The 13,345-nt window shown below is 43.0% G+C and overlaps 1 pseudogene across 1 annotated transcript; it reads right to left on the bottom strand.

The window, feature by feature from the left end:
* Positions 1–2,562: 2,562 nt before the first annotated feature.
* LOC308222350 (ubiquitin carboxyl-terminal hydrolase 42-like) lies at positions 2,563–10,973 on the bottom strand (annotated as a pseudogene). Its single transcript has 15 exons — positions 10,772–10,973; positions 10,209–10,409; positions 9,090–9,200; positions 8,839–8,941; positions 8,611–8,678; positions 8,403–8,473; positions 7,776–7,858; positions 7,017–7,128; positions 6,257–6,397; positions 5,955–6,055; positions 5,357–5,495; positions 3,930–4,654; positions 3,656–3,786; positions 3,461–3,549; positions 2,563–3,190 (listed from the first exon to the last, which is right to left on the bottom strand). The product of its transcript is annotated as a ubiquitin carboxyl-terminal hydrolase 42-like (transcript).
* Between the last annotated feature and the right edge of the window lie 2,372 nt (positions 10,974–13,345).

Genomic DNA, 13,345 nt, shown 5'->3' with positions numbered 1-13,345 from the left:
CAACTAGAATGCTTTCTAGGTGAAAACAATGCATATTTTTCAGATTTAGTACATCCCTATGTAGATATGCTGGCTGGAAAAGCTAGGTCTCTTGTAGACCAAATCCTACAAGCTAAGACTTGTGGCTTACCAGTTCCATTTCTAGATTTTCTTAGAAAATGTTTCTAGCTACAGTTTGAATATAAAATGTAAACGCTGCACAGATAGGGACTGATCTAAGTAGTAACTTGGCGTACACAAGTGATTTGCATGACATACTCTGTATCAATCATTGTTTAAAATGTGACGTTCTATGTAAATCCACTGCAATCGTAACGTTTTCATTTATCAGGAGGACCTGTTGCTTCAGCCTGGAGACTTTCTCTAAAATAAAGTGTGAAACCCTACTGTTGCATAGCTCCTCATTTACCAAGAATACATGGGAGGTGCGTGCTGATTTACTGGTTTCAGAGGTTAAGATCTGATTTTGCAACTGCTCTTGTAAGTCAAAGGCCTCTTTGCCTACCTTTAGGCACACTGATTTAAATTGACAGGTTTACTTTTTCAGAGAGAAAATTCCTCACCTGCAAAATAGATTGTTCTTGTAAAGCTGAACACTCATAGCTGTGTTGCTGTGAATGTTACTCCATTAAGAGCTGGTTTCCCACCCTGAATTAAAGAGGGATTTTGTCCGTTCCCTTCCATGAGCTTCAGTCAAATATAAGGCAAGAACAACTCAGATCTCTTGTCCTCAAGTTGATTAATCAGACCAGACAGATAAGTCAGAGGAACTGTATTTCATTGAGGTTCCCAATCACTGCTCTCCTGATGCAGGACCAGTGAATATGAAGTGCATCACAGTTTGATAGCATTTAATAATAAAAATTAAAATCACCCTATGAATTTGTCTGGAGCTAGCCACTTTAGAGAGACAAAGACAACTGAGACTTCAGGCAAGTGACAGTATATTAAGAGAACGGAATTAAAACGTATGGATTTTGTCTTGATGGTAAATGTTTCAATCAGAAATTCTAAGTTTTGATGGTCTACATCGATAAAGTCCAGTTTGAAGATAAAGAGTTGTTGTTTTTGAAGGCAAAGATTCATCTTTTTTGATGGCAAATCCAGGTTCGATGATAAACAGTCAGGTTTGGTGCAAACAGTCAGGTTTGGTGGTAAAAAGTCACATTTGATGGTAGAGAGTCAGTTCTGATGGTAAAGGCAGGTTCAATGGAAAACAGGTTTGGTGCTAAAGCGTCAGGTTTGATGGCAAAGCCAGGCTTTGTAAAGGTAAACAGTCAGTTTTGATGGTAGAGTCATTCTTGATGGTAAACAGCCAGGTTTCAGGGTAAACCATCAGCCTTGATTGTACAGTTTTGATGGTAAAGAGTCAGGTTTGACGATGAGACGTAGCTGGTTTTGTCAGTAGGTTTAGTTTAGGTAGCGAAGGATTCCATCAGTGAGCTTTGCATCTGAAAGACAAAAGAAGCCAAAGTCACTCCATGTCATGACATTCAATGTCAAACCCTGTCTCAGTGGTTTGGTTTCTGAAAGAGAAGTCTCAAGCCTGCACACAGCTCCACCTGCTCTGTGACTATACTATCCGACGGACTTGAGAAGGTAGCTTCCCCACTTCCAAACTGACTGCAGTTTGGATCTATGCTAAGGTGAAAATTCCTACTTGAGACCCATTCATTTAATATTTTTAAAGACAGACCTTCCACAACAGGAAGTTCGTTAACATCTATGGACCTGAGGAAATACTCAAATTCTGCAGACTTAACAAATTGCTTTTCACAGCCCTCATATCCCACCTGTGTTGCAAGCAGTGGATCAAAGTGGGGTTCTAGCACTGTGTTTATCGGCTAACATCTCTTACGCCTACACAGATAGTGCACTAATCTTAATGCCCCTGACCTGTGTAGTGGGGTGCAAGACATTGAATTTCTTCCTATACTTTTGAGTGGTTTAGAAAGAACCAGATTTGGCCACCTGCTGGCAAAACCATTCACTAAAGCCAAACCAGTCCCAGTCATTGCAAATGCGGAAGGCTGAGGGAAACACGCAGCTTAAAAATAGGAAAACGGATGCAGCGTTTGATGCGTGTATGGAATGTTACTTCTTTTACCACAGGTGATGACTTGCTGTGTGTCACCTATTTTGTAGCAATTTCTGCACATCTGACTTTGGATGCAGCAAACATAAGCCCTCAGATTAAGGACCAGTAAGTCTTGGTTTGTACACAAATCCTGACGGGCTATTTGTGGAATATGTGGAATTAAAAATACATAATTGTTGTAACCTAATCAAGAACAGTGCGCAGATCTGGCTCTGCCCTGGGTTCAGCAGGCTGGGCTTAAACCACGACAGGTTCTTAACTTTGTGCTCCAGGTCTAGCGTTCTAACGCTATTCAGCAACATCTTTCCTATGTTGGCTTGACCAACCTAATGACTAGCCTAATGACCAACTGGTAGTCAGATTATGCTATATAAATCACTTAGAAACAATGGGGAAAAGGCAGGCATGAGAAACACACAGAAAAGAGTTAGGAAAAAAATGGCAGATTATGCTGGAATCCCTGCTTACTTGTAATCCTTCTCTCGATATCTATCATCTATCTTGAGGCGTTTCTTTTCCACTTCGCTTTCGCTTCCTTCTGTGTCGCGGTATTTCCTCTTGCCAAGCCTCGGTTTTTCATTTGCCCAGATAGAGTTCTCAAATTGTGCACAAGCTGAGGCAGGTGGAGGTGCGTACCCTTCCCGAGAGTGTTTTTCCGACTGCTGCTGAGGTACTGAACCATGACGGAAGTTCTCTCTGTGGCTGCTCAAGTGATGGGCTCCTTCCTCTCTGCCATGAGCGGTGTGAGCCCATCTGCTCTGGCAGTGATGATCCCTACGTGATTTGTAGAACTGACTCAATTTGTCAAAGTCTTCAACAAAATGAGAGGACTTCCTCTCTCTACCATCTCGTGTTCCATGAACAGAGTCATAAACCTCGTGATATCTGCGTTTTTCCCATCTCCATGCTTCATCTTGATAGTATCTTTCCCTGCTCCAGGTTCTCTCTCCTTTGGAATGGTAATACCTATTCCTGTCTTGTTCTGTTCTTTCTCTGCTTCGGGATCTATAACGAGAGTATTTTCCTGAGCTTCTGCCATTATTTGGACTGTTTCTTTCCTTATGGGAAGGTCTGTATTGGCTTGCACATATCCTAGGATGCAAAAAAAGAGAACAGAGAAAGAATTCCAATGGTAAAAAGTGGGAAATCATCCTATGAAGAAACAGAAGCATTCCAGGAGGCATCTGCCTGTGTTTAGTACCAGAATAATACATGCTCGGTGCTGACATCTGCAACCCTACATGTACAGTGTGGAATTTGCTGTACTGGTTCAAAGCTTTCTACTAAATAGAATTAGTAAAGGGGTAAAACAACGATAAACTTGTATGAAATCTTGTTTTCATCAGAGTATACCCGGTTTACCTTGTTTGCGCTGACAGCCTGTTCAGGTGGCTGTAGGCCAGGGATTCTAAGATTATTTCTTGAGGAATCGGTGACTCAGCTTCAGGTACCTACAATTAAAATGCAGACGTTAACAGACAAAAATATACTACCTTTAGCTGAAAACTGTTTGCAAAATTTCCTCATTAGTTATTAAGCAAGATCACTTTGCCTTACGTGCACTATTGCCAATTCACACATCACCCGTTCCCCACCCCCAATATATTTATGAAACTTATCAAGTACTATCTCAGCTGAACTTTTCTGAAGCTGACATGTTCTCACATGCCAGTTCAGCTCTGCAAATTCTAAGGGGACAACAGCACAAAGTGTTAACGATGAAATTTGTGCTGTGTGTGTTAACAGTATTTCACATGAATTAGGAACATTTTAACGCTCCTGAATACTAAGGACACCATAGGTGAGAAGTTCTAGATGGAACAAACATAACTCGCTGGTTCAAGCAATCCATTTGTTTTAGCAAAGAAAATCTCAGAAGGTTTAGCAGGCTGGACCCGGCAAGAAAAATCGTCAAGTTTCAGTCCCTTTTTGTTTAGATCCAATATCTAAACTAACAGCACCATTTAGTGAATCATTTTTTGGCAGCTCATGATGGGAACTCTCTTTTTCAGCCCTCTCACAGGAAGAATGGGAATTCTGCAATGTGCTGACCACCTTCCCAATCACAATTCCATTGGAAGATATGCTGAAATTCATTTTAAATGCCTCAGATTTTCCTGAAGACTCTGCACTGGAAGGAACCGTAGCATCGGAGCCAAGTGTAGGACTTACATTCACTGCTGGCTCTACAATCATTTCATCAGGAACTTCCTGTCTGGAAATGTCAGCAGCAACTGCCACTGTGGAGGCATCTGAGGTAGACTCTGCTCTGAAAGAGTTTGTAATTGTGGAGGAAGGAACGGCCTTGCTGAGATCCTCATTCTCCAAAGCACTGGTAAGATGGCCAGCCTGTGACACGGTCTGCCGCTCAGGCAATATGTTATGAATACTGTTAGTGATCTTCTGGGCTTTCGATGGATCCGTAGCTGAAGGCCTGGTAATTGCCCAGTTTTGAATGCAAGCTGTTGGTAGAGCTGAAGATAGCCTTTTTATGGAGATACCAACAGGATTTGTATCCTCTTCTAGGGGTCCATTTCCATTTAAATGACTTGAATTCTGTATTTAAAAAGAAAAGATTGCAAGATCAATATGTGCAATCACACAGCACTTATGAAAACATTAAATTCTCCTACTAAATATTTCTACAAATTGCCTCACTACATAAGAAGAAAAACACCCCACTTCCAATATCGACCTAAGTCCAACAAGTGTGTTTAATTCCTGCTGCTTTTGGTTTACTGCATATTGGTATCAAATGAGCCTCATTTTTGAAACCCACACAAACAACTTAACATTGACTAAAGCTCTTCCCAAATGTATTTATTTTCCCCTTTAAACATTCCCCGAAAACACTGCAATAATTGCTCTGGTACGCAGGACCAAGAAAAATCGTTTTCACTGACTCAGCTAAATGAACACTGGCGGAGTGATATTGAATTATTACTACTACTATTGTTCTTATCATCATCATCATCATCAAGAATTAATAGGCTCCTTCAAGCGTCTCAAAAGCGTAGCTCCCAGTGCTTTAGAAAGCACTTTGAGTTGGAAGTATAATGAAGTAGCATGGCTGCACAATTTAGGATTAGCCACTGTTGGAATAATTCTGGCTGTTGCTGACGGTTGTGAAGAAAGCTGCAGTGTGGGAGGGAAAATAAAGCTCAGACGCTACAAAACAAAACAACAACACCCCCCACCCCCAATCAAAAGAAAACAACATTATCAATTTGGTGCCATTATCTGCTCCCTGCAAATTACCTTAATCATATGAGGAGGAAGCTGCGGTCCCATAAATCCATCCTGCTTACTATTAGGCCCCCACTGACCAAGGAATGAACAGGGGTCAGACGGTGCTGGTAAGTAAAAACCACGTTCTCCAAGTGTCAAATCATAGCGCCTTGGGAAAAAAGCAGTGATCTCAGTTTAGAGTTTTTCTTTCAGCCTGGTCTTGGATTAAACCCCCTTCTAAAATTTGATAAGAACAGATGATGTGACACACAAGACATGTACAAAAGGCTCAACCAAGACTACAAACTAAAAAACAGACAATGGTCTCCCTACAATGACTATCCTTGCCAGAGCGACAGCTCACCCTTACATCATCTATGGCGTAATTTCTCCTCTTCTACATTAGCCAGCTACAAAGACCAGATAGACAGCAATGTACACAAGCGCACCAGTTTAACGCCAAGCAATGAAAGGCAGTAAACGCTGTGGGCAAGTTCAGGTTAGACAGAACCAAATTCCAGAAATTGTAATCTTTTCCTAGCACAGAAATAACAACACCTGAAAAAAAGACAAGTATCAGTAACAGGAAAGTAAATATATTCTGAACAGATTCAGGAGTTGGTATTACCTGACATAAAAAAGTAAATAAGCTTGCTGATTGAGAACCGTTTGGATATCAGAAGGCTCCACTACGGCATCATTCATTCGATACCAAAATCCATTGCCCGCCTGCAAATAAAAGACAGTGACATCTTTAGACAAAATGCATGTTGCTCAAATGCCGTCACAGGTAGAACACTACAGCACAAACCATCCAAACCAAATCAAACAGAACACACCATCCAACTTTTCCCCATCAAAACGGTGGTTACCAGTAACATTGATTTTCTTTGTTTATTTTACCCTGGGAGAAATCAAGCTGGTACCCACCTTTATGAAGCAGATATAGTGTCCTGCACTGCAGCCAAACCCCAAATGAACAAGAACTGCATATAAAGAATAGATGAGTGGTTCTCCCATCGATTGGGACATATAGGCTCGAAGATCCAAATATTCAGGGTATTTTACATCCTAAACACAAAACAGGAAGATTCAAAAATTACCCGGAATCACTTGGTGGAACAGCCTGAGAAAAACCCTTCTGAAAACACAGGCTAGGATCACACAAATATATTCTTGATTCTTATAAAAATACCTCTTCTCAGAAACAACATTTAGTCATTTAAGCTGCAGAGAACTCTTTTCTGCAGAATTAGCTCTAAGAGTGAGGTATACCCCTATGGTTACCGTAAGCCACAGTTGTTAGATGGACTTTTCTTAGACTATTGTTATTAGTCTCTAGTTACAGCCTGCAAGCATTAACAACTTTTAAATCATAGAATCACAGAATCATAGAATAGTTAGGCTTGGAAAGGACCTTAAGATCATCTAGATCCAGCCCCCCTGCCATGGGCAGGGACACCTCCCACTAAACCATGCCACCCAAGGCTCTGTCCAACCCGACTTTGAACACCGCCAGGGATGGAGCAGTCACAGCTTCCCCGGGCAACCCATTCCAGTGCCTCACCACCCTAACAGTAAAGAATTTCTTCCTTATACCCGATCTAAACTTCCCCTGTTTAAAATGATATTTTCTTGGGGAAATCTCCCATTCCAAGAAGATAAAGCTGCTTTACGGCTGCAAATATACCTTGTTGATCTTGCCACCAGTAAAATCTGCAAATCTTTTCAGCGATATGACGAGAACTTTGGAGGAGCGATGTATTGTGTACCTCTTGGAGGCAGAAACCATGTTTTCGCACCTTAAAAACCAGCACAGACAAACGGTTAACGGCAAATTCTTCCCCCTCCCAAAACTCAAACAAGTGTTCATCTCTCGCACAGGCTTATGAACCCATACGCTGCACTTCAGGCTTGTTAACAGACAGAAGGTAACAGGATGTAAGCGGACAGCTCTACAAAACAAAGGATTTAGAACATTATCTTTCGATAGCCAAGCAAACATCTGAGCACCTATCCTAATGACAAAAAGGAAAGGCTTCCCAACAATTCAGCATGAGAACCCTGCAAGACATTTTTTAGTGAGCCATTAGAGGCTGCTGACGTTAACGACCACCGTTCACACGCACTGAGACCCAATCCCACTTTGTTCCACAGGGAACACTGGGACCTTCAGCAAGCTGATTGTTGCCTCCCACCCCAAATCCTTGTCCTTAGCTCCATGCTTCAGCTCACCACTACTTAGCAGACATCCCCTGTAACTTCTGGCCAGACAAATATTTCTGTGTGCAACCTCACTCTTACGAAGGCTAATAAACACCAGTAGAGGCAGCAGTAAGGAATAGAAGTCTAATATGAGCTAATGGCCAGAATTCTTCTATTTCCAGATATTCATGTGATACATGAAACGCGTTCTCTTGTGTTCAGATGGAATTAGTAAGAATCTTACTTGCTGCACTTATAGCTGTTTTCTCCGCCCAGTTGTTCAGGTTTCACAAATTGTTCTAGAGCCTCGGTGACAGACGTAACGGCCTGGATGAATAAGAAAGTAGAGCACTAAGTCACTGGAAATGCAAAACTTCAAACGCTTCCTGGTAGTTTGCGAGAGAACCTTGCTAGTTCATCCTCAAGCGACCTACTGCCAACCGGCAACCACTGTGAAGGAGGCAGAAACCTCAGAGTACGCTGAGCATTTACCTCCTGTGGAAACGATTCTACTCTGAAACAAAACAATAAAGTTTGCAGTGCCACAGACAGCACCTGTGCTATGCTATGGCATCAAGAATGAGAACAGTCAAACCCATCAGCCTAAGGACAGACGTATGCTGAAGCAGAATAATGGAGAAGTGTGAGAGTATAGGTGTTTGTGTAGACATAATTACTGTTTTTACAGCTTAAACCCACTGCAAACATGGAGAGCATCTAGATGCCTTCCACACAAGACCAAAGGATTGCCGCTCCCATCCAGCATCAAGCTCTTTCCTTTTAGCAGTGTATCTTTTTCAGTAAAATGCCTTTCTTTGGAAGGCTCTACAGGTCCCCATACAGCTCAACCCATATTCACAAAACACCTTACCTCTGTATCCAAAGTAATATCGAGGAATGGTTCGTACGTATCAGAAACGGCTTGGCAGTTCAAGCATTTCACTGGAATCAAAATACAAATGCTTAACACTGACTGGACAAATTTAAAGTCTTCACACGTATTACTTTAGTCAAAGTCCTTTACTACAGACAAACAGACACAGACCACTTCAAAGGAGAGGCAGATTTTTAACAAGTACCTTGGGATCTTAGGTATCCTCCAAATATTTGATAAATAAGTGTGGTGGCTTGAGAAGATATGTCCAACCTGGAAAGAAATGATAAATCAGACCTCAGATAATGCGAGGCTCAGAGTTAACTCTTCAAACAGTTTTTACCAAGGACATTCATTTTAATATAGCATAGTAAAGAAAGGAGTAAAAGGGGCTAGAGAACATTTAAAGTTTAAATAAGTGGTTTATGCGTACGTGGTGCTTCCATTCAAGCAAGCTTTCTGCAAAGCATCAACAGTGAAGGACAAGAATTCATGTGCATCCTCTTGACTGCCGTAACAGAAATGTTTTCCTATTCCTAATAAATAAGAAGGAGGTTATATTTATTTCCTAGAAAATGAAAGAAAACTCACGTTTCTAAAAGTATCAAAATCATTTCTACGCATCAAATAGTGCTTTGAAAAGTTACCAAATATATCAAAATAAAACCATCTGAAATTACTTACTTATAAGGCCATTGATAACAGACATAGGTGGGATAGCATTATTAGAGAAACACAGGGCCTGGTTAATGTGAGCTTCCAATGTACACATCATACAGAAGCCTTTTTCATGACCTGAAGAGTGAAAGAATCAACACAGTCGAGTCAAATAAGCATTGCCACCAAAAAAGAACAAAACCAAAAAACAATATCCATGAAAAACGCTATAGATATTGATGACACAGCGCTGAGAGGGAATGCCTGTTATTTTCAGCATACTGCTGTTAGGTGAGCTACGTGACACAGAGATAAGAATCCTCTGGGAGAAAGGAAAGATTAAAGGAAGTATGTACGAGTATTTCTGCCCTCCCTTTTGTAACAGGGTTCTTAACTGGAAACTTTTTTACCTATGTTAAAAAAACACAGTTAAATTTCTAGGAATAAACATTAAGATGCCAAACCAAAAAGCATCCATGTACCTTTGTCAAAATAGACCTAGAAGGATACGAAAAGAGGCTCTTACGCCTAAATCAGTTCAACCGTAGAATGGAAATACGAAGAACACAAATTCCAAGGTTCAAAAAATACGAACTTTTAACTAGAATAAAACCAGTCTACATTTTAATACTGCCCCACACAAATTTCCATTTCAGGACAGCAGAAATTGGCTCGTAGTGCTTTCTAGGGTGTGGGCCTTTTTAATGGGTCAAGAGTGAACGTGTCATTTATTGCAATATTAACACACTACGGTATCTAGGCTGCAGACACAAAGAAGCTATGATGCCAACATCCTAAATTTTACCTCCTTTCTACCAGCAGGAAACCCAAATCCCAAATGTTCATCAAATGCCTTCCTTTGCAACGTACTTCTTTATTCACACAAAGCAAGAAATGGTCCTTACTTGCAACTTTACCATTGTGCATTAAATGAACAAATGAACTTTATATGCCATTCCGAGCTCCCTGCTAAATAACCATGGAATCACAGAATCATTTAGGCTGGAAAACACCGCGAAGATCGCATTCAAAGCCGGCTTCTACAGGTAAAACGGGAAAGCCGCGAGTTTTCTCCACAGAATCCCTGTTCTTCTTCCACCTTTGCAGCTGCCCAACATATTTATAATAATGCTAGAAAGTACTCACATGACTTGCTGTGTTCAAGAGACAGCATGTAATTGGCCAGAGGAGGTGTGTACGTCAAACACTGCAGAGTAGCATTAAGGTAACACGTATTGCCCAGATTCTGCAGTCCAACTCCAACATTCAGTGGCTGTTGCCAATCCATGCAGATTTTCTCAGGTGGAAAAAGAATTTCACGTGGTGGGGCAATTCCATCGTTAACAACTGCAAGAAAATTAGATTTCCAAAACTATTTACGGTTTCTGTTTGAAAAAGGCTGTTTAAAAGGCAGCATTCTGCAGGAGCACCCAGAAGAACCAGGTCTACTCCACAACCCAAAAACACATGATGGAACAGCTGAAACACTGCCACTTGAATTTGCAGGTCAACACACTGCTTTGAACCATCATTTTCTAGCACCAGTCCCTTCAGTTGCCTTAGGGGACTCACAAAATTGCAGCCTAGCGCTGAAGGCTTTATTCATCACAACCCTGTTTTATATCAGTGCAACAAATGAGAACTGCGTTTTCTAACTTTTGGGGTTTTTGTTCTGAAGAAAAGGGGGGAAGGACAGAAGGCACACTTACTTAGTTCTCCCTGGCCAAAAGGCTTGGGTTTTTCCGTGCTTCTACAATAAATAGAACCTCCTGGTCCCTTCTTTGGCTCTTCTGCAGGTTGTACCCAGCCAAAGTTTGCGGTGCATGCTGTTACTTTCTTGGCAGGCCATTTGTTGGCCCACCTGAATGACAGCTTTTTAAATATTGAAGGTATTCTCCTCTTTATAGTCATCGTTCATATCTGTATCAAAGATAAAAGTTCTGGTTGACTTCAAAATATCACAAAGCATTCCAGAAGGAGATCCTGTCACGCAGTCGCAAAGAAATAACTTGAAGGACTAAATAGCTGGTAACAAATATTAAAAAAACCCCAAACGACAACAACCAAACTAAAAACCCCACTCACAACACTGTGTTTAAGTGGGGAGCAGCGATTACGCATTTGTCTCATGACAAAACAAACATTTGCAGCAGTGACTGTAAAACAACAACATACACAAAAATGCCTAAGTAGAAATAAGGAGCAACAGGAAACTACTACAGGTGGACATGAAGACATGAAGGCACTTCTATGTCTCTAAATTGCAAACTATACTTCCACAAAGCAACACTACAGGAAGACAAAAAAGCCCAAACCAAACCAACAACAGAAAAGTAAAACCAAACCCCCGAAAAAAACCAAAAACCAAACACACACACACACACAAATTCGAAATAAGGAACATCCCAAACACACACACACACACACACACACACACCCCCACACCCCCAGAGGCCACACTTGTTTGCTTTCATAAAAAATAATCCATCTGCCAACCCAGGAAACCCGCAGTCAATTATCACTTTAACCTTACCTGGAAGCGAAGGGCTCCGAGTTTGTCAGCTCCGGGGTCGTGACCGTGGTCTCCGTCCGCCCAGGGGTTTCTCTGCTCTCCCAAGGCGCGTCTGCCCAGTGTTTCACCGGGGTCTGAGGGTCTGCTTCTCCCGGGTCGCAAGATAAGCTCCCAAAGTCGGTTAACGTCATAGTACCAGTTCCAAATGGAACTGCCCGGCCTTCCGTCACCAGCGCTGAGCCTGAGGCACCTACCCGCTCACCCTCCGCTCTGCCTTTCCGAGGCGTTTTGGTCCCTAAAAGCATTTTGGCACCGCTGCTCTCACGGACCGGCGCGGCACGCAGCACGCCCGCTGTCGGGAGCGGCAAGAGCCCAAACACAGCCAAACCAACCCGACCCTGACGCGGCAGGGGAGGGCAGAGCACGGCTCCGAGGGATCCCTCGCTTCCCCTCGCCTCGCCCTTCTCCCTCCACCTCACGCTCCGACCCAGCCCCACCGGGCACCTCCGGCCCGCGGCAACCGGTGCTGCGGGGGCAGGCGCAGCGCCGCCCCGCCTCAGCGCTCTCCCGCCCCGTCCCGCCCCGCCCCGGTCCTGCCGGGCCAGGCGGTGGTGGCCGTGGCGCCGGTGGCGGCGTCGGCGTCGGCGGGGCTGGGTCCGTCCGCCCCATACTGGGGACGTCGCCCAGCCCCTCCCCGACGGGGAGTCCCACCCCTCCGCTGCCCGGCAGGCAGGAAGACAGCGGCCGGGTGCCCGACCGGCGCCACAGCGGCCGCCAGAGCTGAGAAGAGCCCAGCCGAGCCGAGCCGAGCCGGGCCGAGCCGGCTGCTCCCCCCGCTCTCTTTCCCTTCTTTTTGCCGTGCCGGCTCCGCTCAGCAGCTGAGCTGTGTGGCCACTTCCATCAGCCGCGGTGCCAGTGCAGTGCAGGCAGAGAAATGTACAGGAAACTTCGGCTCAGCCGGACTGGCTTAAAATTGACGCTATTCTGACAAAATAAGCTCTACGTTACTGAAACATTTTGAACCGCTTTAAACTGGTACAAAACTGAACCTCTGCCAACTGAGCAGCAACTAGAATGCTTTCTAGATGAAAACAATGCATATTTTTCAGATTTAGTACATCCCTATGTAGATATGCTGGCTGGAAAAGCTAGGTCTCTTGTAGACCAAATCCTACAAGCTAAGACTTGTGGCTTACCAGTTCCATTTCTAGATTTTCTTAGAAAATGTTTCTAGCTACAGTTTGAATATAAAATGTAAACGCCGCACAGATAGGGACTGATCTAAGTAGTAACTTGGCGTACACAAGTGATTTGCATGACATACTCTGTATCAATCATTGTTTAAAATGTGACGTTCTATGTAAATCCACTGCAATCGTAACGTTTTCATTTATCAGGAGGACCTGTTGCTTCAGCCTGGAGACTGTCTCTAAAATAAAGTGTGAAACCCTACTGTTGCATAGCTCCTCATTTACCAAGAATACATGGGAGGTGCGTGCTGATTTACTGGTTTCAGAGGTTAAGATCTGATTTTGCAACTGCTCTTGTAAGTCAAAGGCCTCTTTGCCTACCTTTAGGCACACTGATTTAAATTGACAGGTTTACTTTTTCAGAGAGAAAATTCCTCACCTGCAAAATAGATTGTTCTTGTAAAGCTGAACACTCATAGCTGTGTTGCTGTGAATGTTACTCCATTAAGAGCTGGTTTCCCACCCTGAATTAAAGAGGGATTTTGTCCGTTCCCTTCCATGAGCTTCAGTCAAATATAAGG

Source organism: Psittacula echo (assembly GCF_963264785.1).
Source record: "Psittacula echo genome assembly, chromosome: 5".
Taxonomy (NCBI): domain Eukaryota; kingdom Metazoa; phylum Chordata; class Aves; order Psittaciformes; family Psittacidae; genus Psittacula; species Psittacula echo.
The sequence above is the reverse complement of the archived record's forward strand: the minus strand, read 5'-3'. Positions and strand labels throughout refer to the sequence as shown.